Genomic DNA, 16483 nt, shown 5'->3' on the forward strand with positions numbered 1-16483 from the left:
CAGAGCTTCTTTTGTAAAATTGTTCTTTTTGTTATGTGAACTTTTTGTCAAATGTAGCCACTGAAGTTTAAACGCCTTAAAGCAATAAACCTCCCAGATTTCACCAAGGAGCTAGTCTGTGTGTTGTGGTATACCTGAAGTGAACTGCCTGGCAGTTTACAATTCTCCTTTAGCCTTTACTTCCTGCTTGCACAGAACTTCAAGATTAGTCAAAGAAGAGAAAATGTCTTAGGTCTTTCTTAGGCATACATACAGCTCTGCACACGTGTGTAGCCTTCTAAATTTCTAAGATTATTTTAGAAACTTTTCAAACCCCCTGTATGGTTTTTTTTAGTTCCCAGTATTTTCTTTCTTTCTTTTTTTAATTCCTTTCCAGCTTTTATTTTAGGCTCAGCCCAGAGTGTTTCCTTTTCAGCTGTTTGGTCAGCCTCTTGTCGGTCCAAACTTATCACCACCTCAGGCAGCTTCGACGTTAAAAAAAAAAAAAAAAAAAAAAAAAAAAAAAGGCCTTATAAATATGTACAAATGTGATGTACCAATAGGAAAACATTAAATTGCCAATGATTGTTTTCACAAATGCCTCAGGGAGAAAGCCATTCACAGTGAGTCAGTTCTGATCAGATTAAATAAAAACAAGCCATGCAAGTAGGGATTTGCAGAGAACTGCCAGATAGATCCCATAATGACCATTCTCTGGGGATGGGCTTTTTAGGGAAGCTTTACATTTCTTCTGCTGTCTCCAGTGGCTGCTTGGCAACTGTTTTTCATGATGACTAACATTGTGAAACTGTTGATTTGCAAGGCCACTGCAGAGTTGGGGAGAAGGAGGTAGGAGTACAGCAAGTGAAATACCTGCTTATTGCTCCTTCTGCAATTCAGTCAATCTGTAATAAATATTCCTCACATTATTCCAAGCCTTTATTTCCAAAGTTCTGAAGAAATTGAGTGATCTTTTTTTTTTTTTTAACCGGTGTTATTTTTATGGACAAGAGGCTTTCAGGTTTCCTTATTTTGCCATTTCTAGGGGGGTCATCACTTACTCATTTTTGACTTTGAAATAGTTTTTAAAATTTCCACTCGTGTTATTTTTCTAAGGTATATTTTTGAATAAAATAATACTATTGATTGTGCTAATGTTCTATTTATGACCCTGCAGATCAACTGTCAATTTTCCACACCTGCCTGTGACCCATGAGGCTGGCCTTCACGGACTGCCTCAACCAGCATCGCCAGCTCTCTGGTTTCCAGGTGTCCTCAGACAACAGGAAACACCATCATGAGACAGGAAAACACAAGAAGAGAGAGATGAAGAAAACAGGAAGGAAACAGGTATTCTCCCAAATTCCTCCCTTCCCAATCATGAGTTGGCAGTAGCTGCATCCTTTTGCAAGGCCACAGCTGCAGTTTTAAGTTGCTTCTGATAACCATTGCTTGCTCGGGCACCTTCAGGCCTATGGGTGATGAAGGCTAGTCACCGTTGTTAGCCCCGAGTGCTTTATTAACTTTTGCCACTTGACTCCGTAGGGGTGGGAAATCTCCGCCTCCACCTTTTTAGGGTCCTGTCCAGCTCCAAGAATTAAATAGTCATAACACAGATTAACAAGAGAAAAGCATAGTGTAAGTTTTACATAGCACAGGAGTCCTCATAAATAAATGAAGACCCAAATAACTATACATATAGGGATTGGACAAAGAATAGTAAACTTTGAAAATGTGACTAAATTATGTGGGGAGGCTTAAAAGATACCAGTTATCCTAACAAGGTCTGTACACTATTTTCTTGGTCTTGACTTCTCATCCTTGAAGATAAGGATGTTGCCTTGCCTTCCAGTACAGGGGAGAGTGTCTTTCACATGGCAAGTTCATCTTCTGCGTTTTAGAAACAGCACAATGGTCAAAGTGATCTTCTTGCACCTCCAGTTTTTCCAGTGTTTTTACATTGGCTATTTTAACTTAAATAGCCCATGTGCCAGAATAACATATTTTAACCCCTTCAACTCTGTTCAGACTTTGTAAATCGTTCCTCCACAAAATGTCTATTTAATAATATTTCGATGTAATTAAATATATTTTGTTTTGCTTAGGATTTTCTGTTTTAGAACTCTTAGTTAAAATTCATTTCCCAGCCTAAGTTCAAAGATTTATTTTCCAAAAATATCTGCTACAAGCTTTATTTTATTTTTCACTTTATGTGGATGTCTTAATCCTTTCAGCATTTTCCACTCTATATATAGTGAGAGGTAGGTATTGCCATCAGTTTCCTAATGTTGCTATAACAAATTACCACAAACCTAGTGATTTAAGACAATTGAAATTTATTCTCTTACAGTTTGGAAGGAGAGAAATCTATCACTCTGCTGAAACCAAGGTATTATCAGGGCCATACACCCTGTGGAGGCTCTAGAGGATAATCCATTTCCTTGCCTTTTCTAGCTTTTAGGGAGGTAGACCTTACATTCCATGGTTCATGTCTCCTTTTTCCATCTTCAAAGCGAAAAGCATCGCATCTTCCGATCTCTCTGCTTCCATGTTCTCATCATTTTTTTCTCTTACAAGAACCATGTGATTATATCATACCTACTCAGGATAATCTTCCCATCTCAAGATATTAACTTAATCACATATGCAAAGTCCCCTTCTGCAATGTAAGATAAAAATTACAAGGTCTATGGAGTGGGATGTGAACAACTTTGGTGAACTATTATTCAGCCCACCATAGTATCTAGCCTTATTTTTCTCCATATGTGAACCGATTTTCTTAATGGCATCAATAAATCATTTTCCCCATTGGTTTGTAGTGCTCGTTTCATGAAATCATTCTCTGATAACGCATGACTTTATTTTTTAGCATTATAGCCCAGTGGTTCTCCACCAGGGTCAATTTTGTCCCCCAGAGGAAATTTGGAAATAACTGGAGAACTTTTGGCTTGTCAAAAATGGGAGATGAGGGGCTGAGATACTATCAGAGATCTGGTAGGTGGAGACCCAATGTTCTTACAATGCATATAACAGCCCACAACCCCCACAGCAACAAATGATATGGCTCAAGATATCAATAGTGCTGAGGTTGAGGAACCTGCTTTAGTCTGTTCCAATGGTCTATATGTTATGGCTGCCTCAGTGCCAAATTATTTTTGTTATTATGTATTTCAACAGTACATTTTCATATCATTTAGGATCTAGGCTCTTATCTTTAATTTAAAAATAGGTAATATTATATAAATTCTATAACTTGTTGAATCCTTAAAAGTAACCTTCTGGAATTTTATTTAAAATTTTACACTAATTTCTTTAGATTAATATTGGAAAGTATAGATTTTCATAATGTTAATGGTGAGAGGCAACTGCGGATGGCCCTGGAGATATCTTTCCTTCCCTCTGTAAGTAGATTATCAGAAAATTGGCTCAGCCTTTGGCTGATGTCAGTATTCTTGGCAGGCAAGGCTATTCCCATGACCCCTGTATTCAGATTTTGGTCATCCATATGCATAGTTCTTAAGGTTGCTTCTTGGTTGGAAGATCTTCTGATATGTTTCCTGATATTTAGAGAAACTAGATGTTCCCTACTCTTCTTAAGGTACATAGTGTAATATATGCATGTATGTAATGAGGCCTGGGTGCAGAGCTTGTTCTTGCTCTTGGAGTGCTCTCAGTTGTATGTCCGACATTCCAGCAAAAATAAGCTCCTCTCTGTTGGATCATTAGCCAGTGTGCACACATGCTATCTACATAACCTACCTAAGCCACGGAATAATAACTGGATATTGCATATGCTCTGCTACTACTCTGTTGTAAGTTTTCCTCTAATAAACTCAATATTGTGTCTGCACCATATGGCTTCAGTGGTGTATGTTCACGACCCCTTTATGAAGCAGTTAAGTTAACCTCTTCATAAACATGTTATATTTCTTTGCTGATTTCGAATAATCCTATACATCTTTTTTTTTTAAATGTGTTTTTAATAAAGTTCTTGTTCTTTTATTAGGTAAATTACTACTTTTTATATATTTTTATTGCTATTGTAAATTTTTTCTTTTCTGTTATATTTGCTAGTTAGTTTTAGCTTATCTAGAGGAAGGTTGATATTATGCACACCCTTGCTATATTTTTGTATTAATAAAAAGAGCATATTGGTAGGTTTTTTGGGTTTTATAAGTAGTTGGTTATATCCTCTCTAGTGACAGTTTTGTCTTTCTACTATACGTATGTATATAGTATTTTTTCACATGCTTTGTATCTTATTGCACTGGCTGTAGGCTTCAAACTCCCGTACTACGTTGATAGTAGTAGTGATAATGGTATTCTTCTTTTATTTATCCCACCCATTTAATAAGAATGTATTGAAAGTTTCCAATTATGTTTTCTATAGATTTACCACACAAAGGATACACTGCTTTGGCTTTTGTCATCCAAAGACAAAAATGACAAACTGACTGTTATATAACACACCAAATGGAATAAAAGGCCAAATGGTATCAACTTAAATAAGTATATTAAATAGTATCAGACAAACGAGGTTGCACCTTGGAAACATGAATCAGGAACAAAAATTCTTGAAACAGAAAATAAGCATATTAAATATCATCAGAGAAAAAAGGGAGAACCTTGAAAGTATGAATCAAGGACAAAACATCTTGAAAAAACAAACAACTAGAGGCACTGTATAATAAAATATAACAGATAGGAAATAAATAATTCAAAAGGCAAATTGACTACAAGAATGGATATAGCTGAAGAATAAGTCAATACACTGAAACTTTATTGGGATTCTTCCATAAGATATCAATATGAGATAAGGAAATGAAAAAACATAAATGGAAAATAAAGAGACCTAAAGGATAAGAGAATAAATGCAAATAAACATGCTGTCTCGTGGAGTCTAAATAGAACAGAAAAAGATGAAAAGTAAATAAATGAATAAATTTACAAGGGAGAAATAGCTCAAGTAAAATCTATTTTAAAATCCTGAATTTGAGAAAGATGTAAAGCCTCTGTTTAAAAGGATTTATAAAGTGTCAAATTACATAGATTGTTTTTAAAAAAAAAGTGAAAAGAAAAAAAAAAACTAGACATGTTGTGCAATTTAAAGACATTTAAATTGGTCAGGGCTCTATCAAATATGCAAAACCACTATAAGTATTTCAAAATAAAGAATTTATTATAGAATTAGACATTAATTACAAAAGGAGCCTAGAAATTAAAGGACAAAAAGGAATGAAGGCATCAGAGAAGAGTCACTAACAATCCCTATATGAATAAATGACTCAGAGGTGGAAGAAACATCTGGACTTAGAAAAATCCAGTTTCTGAAGAGTGACTGCTACAAAGTGGACTGGCCTGTAAGTCCTTGAAGGGTTGTGGAATCCTTATGCTGACCTGTGAATTCACAGCAAAGTATCTGTGAAGGGCCTGAGATCACGCATGGTCATCTGGGCAGCATTTGGAAAGAACAGTTGGTTATAAAACAAAACTCAAGATGAGATTATTATTTTTAAATCCAAATCTATTTCCAATAATAATTTTATAAGAAGGTATATATCTCCCATTTACAATGAAGAAATGATTAAGAAATATGTGCAGATAGCACAATGACACTTGAATCATTCAGATTTCTCCAGTGACAACTTAATGGATAAGAATTTGACTTATCAATGTGTTTGAAAATGTAGAAATTGTTTCTGATTAATAATAATGTTTTCTTTCTTTTATCTTCATATACTGCATCTTAGATTGAGACCTCTGGAAACAGATATGGAGAAAGAGTTGCATGCCGAAGATTTACTGGGGAGCACTCTTGGGGGATACACCTATAAGGAAGTTGATGAAAGCAAAATGGACGCAGAGAGAGGCTGACTTATGATACAGCTGCATCCAGGACATCAGCTGATCTTATATGGAGATAGAATAACCCTTCAGAGTTGTCTCAAATTGAGGCTAGATGGCTGAGACTTCGAATCTCTGCTTCAGCCAGTTACTAGCTGAGAATCACCTCTGGTGAGAGATACAACATTGGGTCAGTCTGTTCTTGGTGGCCCAGTGAAATTCCCATAAAAGGTACTTCTGTGAGCCATCAGCAGTTGACAATCCTAGCAGCTGGGGGATGGGGACGCTACTTGGAAAGGTGTCCCCTACAGCCCATCCTTTGTGCCATTTATGTTCACTTGTTTTTCCTAATAATTTGCCCCATTTGGGATAGCTTCTTCAAGATGTGTTGCTGCAGTTGATCTTGAAGCTGTAACTGATACTCAGTCATCCCCTTTCTCTATCATTCATTCTAGATTCTCCTTTCTACAGCTAGCACCAAACCTGGTCTGGGTCAATTTTTTGGTGAGATGACCTAAACCTTTGTCTTGGAAGAGTCTGAAGCCCTGGTCACCATGCCCATCTCAGGTGATGCTACTCTGAATTATAAGTGTTACAAGAATTATAACACTTGTAGTTTGTGGAATGTGCACAGCTCGTTGCATCCTGTGGTAGTATAATGCTTAAAATTTTCACTGGTGGTGAGCTTGAATGGCATGCTGATAGAAGGGGCCCCGCTGGCTGCTACAGTATTTAAAATACTAGAAAGGAAACAGGGAAATTGTAAATATAAGGACTGAGAATTGGGTGGCTGCTGCTGAACTGACTTGATTCATTCAAGAGGCATAATTGACAGGCTCTCTATGATTAATCAACAATTAAAAGAAAAATGACAAAGCTTTTAAGACAAAATGATGGCATTATCCCCACTCCAAGTTCAACAACTGACTCCAGGCATGAAAGCATACTCCAGCCCACCATTTGAGATGACATCATTTCGGCCGGGCGCCATAGCTTATGCCTGTAATCCCTGCACTTTGGAAGGCCGAAGCAGGCAGATTATCTGAGGTCAGGAGTTTGAGACCAGCCTGGCCAACATGGTGAAACCCCATGTCTAGTGAAAAAAAAAAATTAGCCAGGTGTGGAGGCAGGCACTTTCCATCCCAGCTACTCGGGAGGCTGAGGCAGGAGAATCGCTTGAACCCGGGAGGCTGAGGTTACACTGAGCTGAGACTGCACCAGTGCACTCCAGCTTGGGTGACAAGAGCGAGACTCTATAAAAAAAAAAAAAGGAAGGAAGGAAGGAAGGAAGAAAAGAAAGAAAGAAAGAGAGAGAGAGAGAGAGAAAGAAAGAAAGAAAGAAAGAAAGAAAGAAAGAAAGAAAGAAAGAAAGAAAGAAAGAAAGGAAGAAAGGAAGAAAGGAAGAAAGGAAGAAAGGAAGAAAGGAAGAAAGGAAGAAAGGAAGAAAGGAAGAAAGAAGGAAGGAAGGAAGGAAGGAAGGAAGGAAGGAAGGAAGGAAGGAAGGAAGGAAGGAAGGAAGGAAAGAAAAAAGAAAAGAAAGAAGAGATGGCATTGTTTCTCTGGAACTTAGTTCCTTTATAATTTAATATGTTCACAACTCTCCAGTGAACTGAGAGGAAAACTTTTTTTTTTTTCATTTTTTGTTGTAATAGCAATATAGTGGTTTTAAAATTATGTCCACGAATTCTTTCAAACTCTCTCCTTCAAGAGGTAAAATCTAATTTTCACCTACTTGAGTATGGGCTGGATTAGGGACATACTTCTGATGAATGAAATAGGGCAAAAGTGGTGGCATGTCCCTGCTGAGATTCAGTTATACAATCTCCATCCTGAGGAGGACGCTTGCTGGCTGTCTCTCCTGCTCAGAACACTTGCTTTGTGGGACTCCGCTTTTATGCTGTAAGAACACTGAAACAGCCCATGGAGAAGTCCACACAGTGAGGACTCCAATAAATAACCATGTAATTGAGGTCCACATGGTGAGGACTCCAATAAATAACCATCTTGGAAGTGGATCCTCTACCATTGGAGTCATAAGTGACTGCAGACCCAGGGAATAGCCGGCTCTGCAAACTCGTGTGGTACTCACAGCCAGCACTGCTGAGCTAAACAACCCCTGGATTTCTGACCCTCAGAAAATGTGTGAGATAATACATGCTTTAAGCTGCTAATGTCAGAAGTAATTTGTTATAAAGCAAGAGGTAACTAATATAATAACTGAAAATCTTTCGAGGCCTCTGCATTCTAAGTGCAATTCATTCAGTAGGGAACTTTTCCCACCCATGTGAATGGTTCCCAAATTCGTATCACTAGATGAGTGATCTCAACTAAGTTTTCATAATTTGTGTTGCTTTCCATTTGCCCAATTCACCCAGTACCACTTTCTGCTTCTTTGTGATCCTGTTTTTGCCCAGGCTAGGAGAATGAGCAAAAATTTCATTACTGAGATTCTCTGCCATAGACTTAGGTTCAGTCAATGAAAGACGCCAGCAGAAATTCAGAGGGTAAAAAGAGGATGAGATTGGAGGATTCATCTCCTCTTTTGCCTGATTGCCTGAGATTCTGGCAGGGACTGCATCTTACGATGACCACGTCTTCCCTCTGGCTTCCCCTCTTGGGTGACACCAGTTCTCGTCCAGTTCATGAAGCACTGTTCATTCCCTTGCCCACTAAGGCCTAGGGATAAAAACAGCCTTGTACTGTTACTCATCTCTGGCTCCTTTGTCGTTTGTTGCTGGTTCCCTGAACCCTGCCAACATCTCTGGAAATAGCTCATTTATTAAATCATTTTCCATGAAATCTTCTCGTGTGTATCATCTACTTCCTGATTCTGATAAGTAGAGTCCTTTGAAATTCTTCACCTGAAAATCCCAGAGGTCATCAGGTGAATTTATCTAAAACTGGACTCAGTCTCGACCCCTAAACATGTTTAATTTCTACTGTCTATTTGAATTATTTATATAACCATATTGAACTGCCAGTATTTGATGATGCTTATCCTATAAGATAACATGAAAATATTATACGGTTCAAACTTAAAACCTGAAAGTTAACTGTTTTAGTGTGAGTTGCCCCCTGAAGCAGTAAAAAAGAAAGTAGTTTATTTGGGAGGTGATCCCAGGAAATATCAATAGAGAAATGGGGAGTGAAATAAGGTAGAGAAAGCAGGAGTAGAATGTTCCTTATTAAGCAAGTTACCACTGTGGGCAACAACAGCTTTATCCCACAGGAGTTTTAGCCCCTGAGGAAGTCTGAGAGATGGGATAGAACAAGACTCAGAGCTATTCCAACACATGGGCAAGGAAACTAGATATTTATCTACCTGATCTCCCTCCATCATTTTGAGGGGTCCAGTGTCCAGACACATTATCTCTGGAACTTCTGATTTGCCCTTTATACCAGCAAAGTGTTCTCCATCAGCCAGGAAAAAACGAACAAACAAGAGCTGTCACACAAGGTTACAGGGGTTCCAACAAGTAGCCTTGGACCCTGAGGAGGTGCGTGCTAAAGAGATACAGATAGGCGTCAGCTGCTGTACTGCCCCCGATTCCTCCCTCTCACTCATTCTCCACATCTAGTCAACCACCAAGGTCTGGAACATTTTTTTCCAAAACCATTCCTGAATCCATTCCTTCTTATCTGTTTATATTTTTTCTATTGTGTGTTCGCAAATTAACACACATTTAGTAACAAGTTTTTAAATGCCACACATTTGTTACCTCACAATTTCAGTGGGCAGGAGCCCAGGCACAGCTTCACTGGGTTCTCTGCTCAGGGTCTCACAAGGCTGCAATCAAGGGTTGGCCAAGCTGTGTTCCTTTCCTGAGCTCAGGCTCCACTTCCAAGTTTACACGGTTGTTGGCAAAATTTAGTTTCTTGCAGTTTTGTGTCTAAGGTTCCTGTTTTCTTGCTGTCTGTCAGCCAGAAGGCTTTCCCATCTGCTAGAGGACACTGGGAGGTTTTTTTTTTTTTTCCTCAAGGGCTTCTCTCAGGACCTCTTACAATATGTCAGATTACTAGTTCAAAGCCAGTACGTGGGAGTTTCTCACCCCAGTCTACTAATATGAGCCTTATGTAAATACATAATCAAAGGAATGATAGTTCATCACCGTTACCATGTTGTATTTATTTCTTCTGTTTAGATCGTCTGTCCACACTCAAGGGGAGAAAAAATTACATGGGTGTGACTCTTTGTGCATCTCCTTAGGGTCTGTCTGCCGTACTCACTAATAGTGTCCTATTTTCAGTAGCCTCATCTTTCAACTAAAATGCTAAAACCGCCGTCTAACTGAATTTCCTTCTTCAAATATCGTAATTTTCAAATCCACCGACCAAAAGCTGCCAGAGAAGTCTAATATAAATGGAAATCTAGTTTTGCACCTATAACCCCAAAGTATTTTGAAGGTTCCCCTTCAATGTAATGAGCCTCAAACTCCTCATCAGATAAACCAGGCCCTTCATAATCTAGACCCTGCCTGCATCTCAAGCTTTATCTCTCCTCATGTAGACTTTACTTACTAACAACAAAATGCAGGCAGTTTCTTGCACACACCATGCTGTTTTTCATTTTCTTGTATTTGCTTATCAGCTGCCGCCTCTACCTGGAATGCCTTTCTACCCTATTTGCTACTTAACTTGTGTAGCTCAGGAAAAGCACCAAGAAATCAATGAAGGCCCCCAAACTCACTTTAATCACCTTCATTTGTGGTATCATTATATCTATATGTATCTTTATTATTGCATTTAACACCTTGTAGAAATTTTAATATTTCTATCCAATCTATTAGACAATGAGTTGCTTGAAGGTAGGAAGATTGTTTATCTTTGCATCCCATTGCACCTGGCACATATAGATCCTCAACGTGGTGTTGTCAAATTAATAAATGGATAAGTAATTAATTGTCATGATAGATTAAGTCACAAACTGACTACCTGAGGCAACTGTAATAGCAAAATATGGTTGAATGATAATTAAAGTCACTAGGCATGGAAAAATATGATAAATATTAATTGCAATTTTCATTTAGATTGGTGTTGATTGAGCTTCAGTTGATTGTTTCAGAATCCTTCATCAGTGTTTCTGAGACATCTCCCACGGGAAAAGGGATCTTCAGTGAAATAAGTAAATCCAATATATGCCATCTAATAAAGAAAAGATGAAGAAGGGATTAACATCCAAGTCTGAAACGCCAGATGAGTATCTGTATCTGATTTGCTGTTTCTCTTAGACCAGGACTAATTTTTGTCATCATGGCATTTTACTAGGACTGGAGACACATGAGGTCTGTAGATGTCCTATAACAAGTGCACTAAGGCTTCCCAAGTCCATGAACCATGTCTCTTCAACCTTGACACCAATCTTAATAGAACAAGACCACAATATAGTTTTTGGTCTCTAATCCCTTGTTATCAATTGTTCAAATGCTTTGGCATAAAAAACAGGAGGGAGGCCATTCCTTTATCCCCTGCTGGTTATATCCCTCCTAAAGTCATAATCCCTGTGACAATACCCAATTGCAGAGGGCATTGCTTTGATGAAGCTCTTTAACCACAATCCTTTTACATACTGTTTGTAATCTGCACAGCCATACAATTATTCAGCCTCCCTTTCTTTGAGGGCATATTTTCACACTTCAGGAGCTCTTCAAACTTACAATTCAGCTTCTCTGGTGTAAAGATGAAAAAAAAAAAAAAAAGCCTTCTCAACTGCTGTTTAGAATCATGCCACTGTTGACCCTAATCTCCTTCTAAAGCCCTAAAATATAAATTAGGCCTGTATTCATTGTGTCCCAAAGAGATTTCTTTTCTGGGACTAGCTGTCACTGCCGTGGGGCCTCCCCAGCCGTTCACAATGGCCATCTGGTTTTTGTGCCTTCCCAGATGGGCTCAGTCAGCACAGATTCCAGGGTCTAGGAAAAAGGAGAGGAAAGAGACATTTGGCACCCGACTACATTTTACATTTACAATACAGGAAGAAATCTGCATTTCTTTTTCTCTCGGCTCCACCATCACCTACATAAGTTATCTGTGCTCCTACTGAGCTGGCACTTTGGTAAACAAACCTCACTTTTTATGATTTCCTGATGAAAGAATATTTTGAGAGGTAAAAAATTAAGTGTGACTGATTCCTCATGTTTAAAAAAAACTGTCTAAATAAATGTACATGGGTGCTTTAATTATTGGAAAATAGTAAGTTTGAATGACATGTTGTGTCCTGCAATAGAAAAGTGAAAGAATGAATATTTATTGTGCAACCTATTAAGTAGTATTAGAAAACTTATACAGGGTTTAAAATATGCCTGGCAATATCTTGACTGATTTTCATCAGGAAGAAAAACAGGTAAAATGGCCCTTTTAAGATAATGGCTATTTAAAAATTTCAGCAACTGTACATTTTACGGAAATTTTGAGAAAATTGTACCTTGATATGCTGTTGTAAATAATAACACTGCGAGTGTGCTCTGTACACTTTCCCCAGTTTTCCCTAATGGGAACATTTTGAAACTCTAGTATAATAGCACAACCATGTTATTGATGTCGATATAATCTGCTGATCTTAGATTTCTCCAAATACACTTTACTTATTTGTGGGTGTGGTATTTAAGTCTGTGCATTATGTCACCTGTGTAGATTCATGTAGCCGCCACCATAGTCAAGAAACTGAACAGTTTCATTACTAGATAATCAAGAAACTGAACAGTTTCATCATTACAGGATCCCTCCTGTTGCTCTGTTAGAACCACACCCACTTACAACCCACTTTCCCTCATTTCTGGCAACCACTAATGGGTCTTCCATTTGTAAATTTTGTCATGTCAAGAATGTTATATAAATGGAATTATAAAGTATATAATCTTTTAGATTGGCTTTTCTCACTCAGCATAATTCTCTGAAGATTCATCCAAGCTGTTGCATATATCAATAGTTTGTTCTTTTTATTGCTGGTTATCTCATTCAATTTCTTCTAAGTTGTCTAAATTAGTGTAAAGTTATCCATAGCATTTCCTTGTTAATCTTTTAATAGCTGCAAGATTTGTAATTATATCCTATATTTTATTCCTGATATTTATTATTGCTTCATATTTCTGAGTCTTGCTAAAGATTTTAATGTTATTGATTGTTTTACAGATTCTGCTTTCTGTTTCATTGCTTTCCCCTGCTCTTTACAGTTGTAAATTTCATTGGTTTTTGCTTTCATCTTTAAGATTTCCTTTCTTCTGCTTTCTTTGTATTAATTTTGTTCTTCTTTTTCTGATTTCTAGAGTAGAAAGTTAGGTAATTGATTTGAGAGGTTTTCCCTTTTCTGATGTAGGAATTTAGGGCTATAAGTTTTCCTCTCAGCAGTGCCTTGGCTGCACATTATGTATTTTGATAAATTGTGTTTTTGTTTTTATTAATTTGTATGTGTGTATTTTTAAATTTTTATTTTATCCAGGAAGTATTCAGAAATGTGGAGTTTAATTTTTATGTGTTTAGACATTTTACAGGTTTCTTTCTGTTATGGATTTTTGGTCACAGAACACAAACTCTATATTACTTCAGTTCTTTTAAATTTGTTGAGGTTTGTTTTATGGCCCAGGTTATTTTGGCAAATGTCCCATGGGTGCTTGAAATAAATATGTATATATTCTGCAGTTTTCAGGTGGACATTTTTATATATGTCAATTAGATCCTATTTTCTGAAAGGTGTTCGGATTTGCTTTATCTTTGCTAAATTTTCTGTCTAATATTTTTATCAGTAGCTGAGAGGGACACCTTGAAGTCCCAAACTATAATTGTACAAGTTTTATTTTTATTAGTATTATTATTATAGTATAATGACAGAGTAATTTTATTTTATTTATTAATTTAATTTTTAGACAGAGTTTCGCTCCTGTTGCCCAGGTTGGAGTGCAATGGTGCCATCACAGCTCCCTGCAACCTCCACCTCCCAGGTTCAAGCTATTCTCCTACCTCAGCCTCCCGAGTAGCTGGGATTACAGGTATGCGCCACCACGCCCGGCTAATTTTGTATTTTTAGTAGAGACAGGGTTTCTCCATGTCGGTCAGACTGGTCTCGAACTCCCAACCTCAGGTGATCTGCCTGCCTCGGCCTCCCAGAGTGCTAAGATTACAGGCGTGAGTCACTGCGCCCAGCCCTGAGTAATATCTTATCTCTAAAAATAAAAAAATTTAAAAATTCCATATTTTTACCACCATTCTCTTTGTTCTCCTTTTCTAATTTTCTCCCCATTTCAAAAAACTGAATCAACAAATATATTTTGTGATCTTAAAAACTGTTGCAATCAAGTCGTTTCTGTTAATTTTTTAATCAAATATAATTTTGATTCTTGCGTAGTTATAAAAAAAATGAAAAAAAATTCTGGCCTGTGTAAGATTGCTGAGATTATTCAGCTACATATAGAAACCATTTACATATGGAAATTTGTTATTTTAAAAAACTTAACATGCCAAATTAAAATATTGCAAAAAAATGCTTACTAATTATGCCTCTAAATGCATTATCATTTAAATAGCAGTTAATAGTCCTAAAATGCTGGAGGACATACTTCATTCATTGCTAAATGTCAACAAATGATGTTAAAATCTACTATCTTTAAGAAAGAATCAGAATGAAACAAGAAATGTAAGAAAAGTATTAATTGCTATCCTTTAAATGAATGAGAAAAGACTTGTGAAATTCTTCAGTTTAATGCTTTGGGACACTAGTACACTGAGTGACTTTATGCAGGATTGCACCCTTAGCACAATAGGTTATGCGCCTTTCTGAGGCAGTTATACTCAAACATCAATTTCAACTTTAAAATATAATTTATTGCATTAGTCTGTTCTTATGCTGCTATAAGGACATACCTGAGACTGGGTAATTTATAGAGGAAAGAGGTTTAATTAACTCACAGCTCAGCATGGCTGGGCAAGCCTCAGGAAACTTACAGTCACGGCAGCAGGGGAAACCAACACATCCTTCTTCACATGGTGGCAGGAAGAAGAACGAGAGCTGAGCGAAGGGGGAAGTTCCTTGTAAAATCATCGGACCTTGTGAGAATTTACTCACTATCACGAGAACAGGATGGAGGAAACCAGCCCCATGATTTAGTTATCTCCACCCAGTCCCTCTCACGATGTGTAGGAATTATGGGAACTACAATTCAAGATGAGATTTGTAGGGGGGACAGAACCAAACCATATCATTTATCAAGACTATTCTTTCAGGGATCACTTTTATGCTTTGTTACTAGAAGTTTCTCTGAACATGTAGAACACCAGAAACTATGGGAAAGGGGAGCAGCGTTGTCTCCTAAGCACGAAGCCAGCTCTGTGTGTTGTGTTGCTGCAACTGACACTTGGTATTGATGATCATTCTTTCCCTCCCTCAGAAGAATAAGAGGGGAGGATGGAGTCTGAGAGGTAATTACTTAAATTAACTAATTAATTCAATCTAATGCAGTTTATCAAGCAACAGTATGTAGAGACTAATGTGCACATTTGTTTAGATGTTCTATAGAAGATACATCGTCCACAGTTTTTTACAGAAGACTGACATTTTTCTAAGCATTCACAATCAGTATTCCTTGGTTTACACAGTGTATGCATCCAGTAATCAGATACATTACTTGAAATGTTTTTAAATGTTAACTTTCTTTGACATTTTAATATTTTAATCAGGAATTTCATTTCCCTAGATAAGATAGCTTTCATTACAAAAATGTGCTTTTTCAGGTCATTTGAAGGTAGCATTTTGTCTGAACTTTAGGAACAATGCCTGAAGATAAAAACAATGCCTGAAGATGTTAAAAAATACATCAAGATACAACAGAATATCATATAAAAATATTCATACAGTAAAATGACATGAAATGAGAGTGGTAGTTTTAAAATATATCTACTAATTCTTTGACATGCTTCCCTTTAAGAGATGGAGCTCCATTGCCCTCCGCTTGAACGTTGGGTGGATGTAGTGGCTTGCTTCTATCAAATAGACTATGTAGAGGCGATGGTGTGTAACCTTCAATAGGAGGTCATGCAGGGCCTTGCATCTGTCTCTTCACTCTCTCTGGGATCACTTGCTATGGTGAAAGCTATTAATAGATACCATGTCATCAGAACACTCATGTTGCTTGAACAACTCCATGTAGTGGTCCATGTGGACAGGAAAGGATGCTTCTTTTCAAAAATCATCAAGGAATCCATGCCTTCTGCTAGAGTCACGTAATTGAACCATCCAGTAAGTGGATCCTATAGCTACAGCTCCAGTGAAGTTTTGAAGATGCCAGTAACTCCAGCCAACATCATGGCTTGACCCTCAGCCAGAACCATCCAGCTAAGCTGCCTTCAAATTTTTTACTCATAGAAATATGAGAGAATAATGTTTGATGTTTTAAACTCCCAAGTATGGGGATAATTTGTTCTGCATCAATAAATAACTATTACGAATACCTTCCCTTACAGACCTTGACAAACGATCACGTCCTTTGATGTCCAGAAGTAAACATGAACTGACATGTGATAAATTCTGGAAACATTATCAGAAACAGAACTCCTTTCTTTTGACAAACCCAACGCCCCCCCAAACTCACTGCCCATTTCAGCTCACCAATATCTTTACATCAATCCACTCTCCTATGATTTCTTTCTCATCCAGATTGGCAGGTTAGAATAA

General features: G+C 37.4%; 1 non-coding gene across 1 annotated transcript; it reads left to right on the top strand.

The window, feature by feature from the left end:
- Positions 1 to 15020: 15020 nt before the first annotated feature.
- LOC112619999 lies at positions 15021 to 15233 on the top strand. The gene has a single exon (XR_003118461.1). It is a non-coding gene; the product is annotated as a small nucleolar RNA U3 (small nucleolar RNA).
- The last annotated feature ends 1250 nt before the right edge of the window (positions 15234 to 16483 follow it).

Source organism: Theropithecus gelada, chromosome 2 (genome assembly GCF_003255815.1).
Source record: "Theropithecus gelada isolate Dixy chromosome 2, Tgel_1.0, whole genome shotgun sequence".
In the NCBI taxonomy this organism is placed as follows: Eukaryota; Metazoa; Chordata; class Mammalia; order Primates; family Cercopithecidae; genus Theropithecus; species Theropithecus gelada.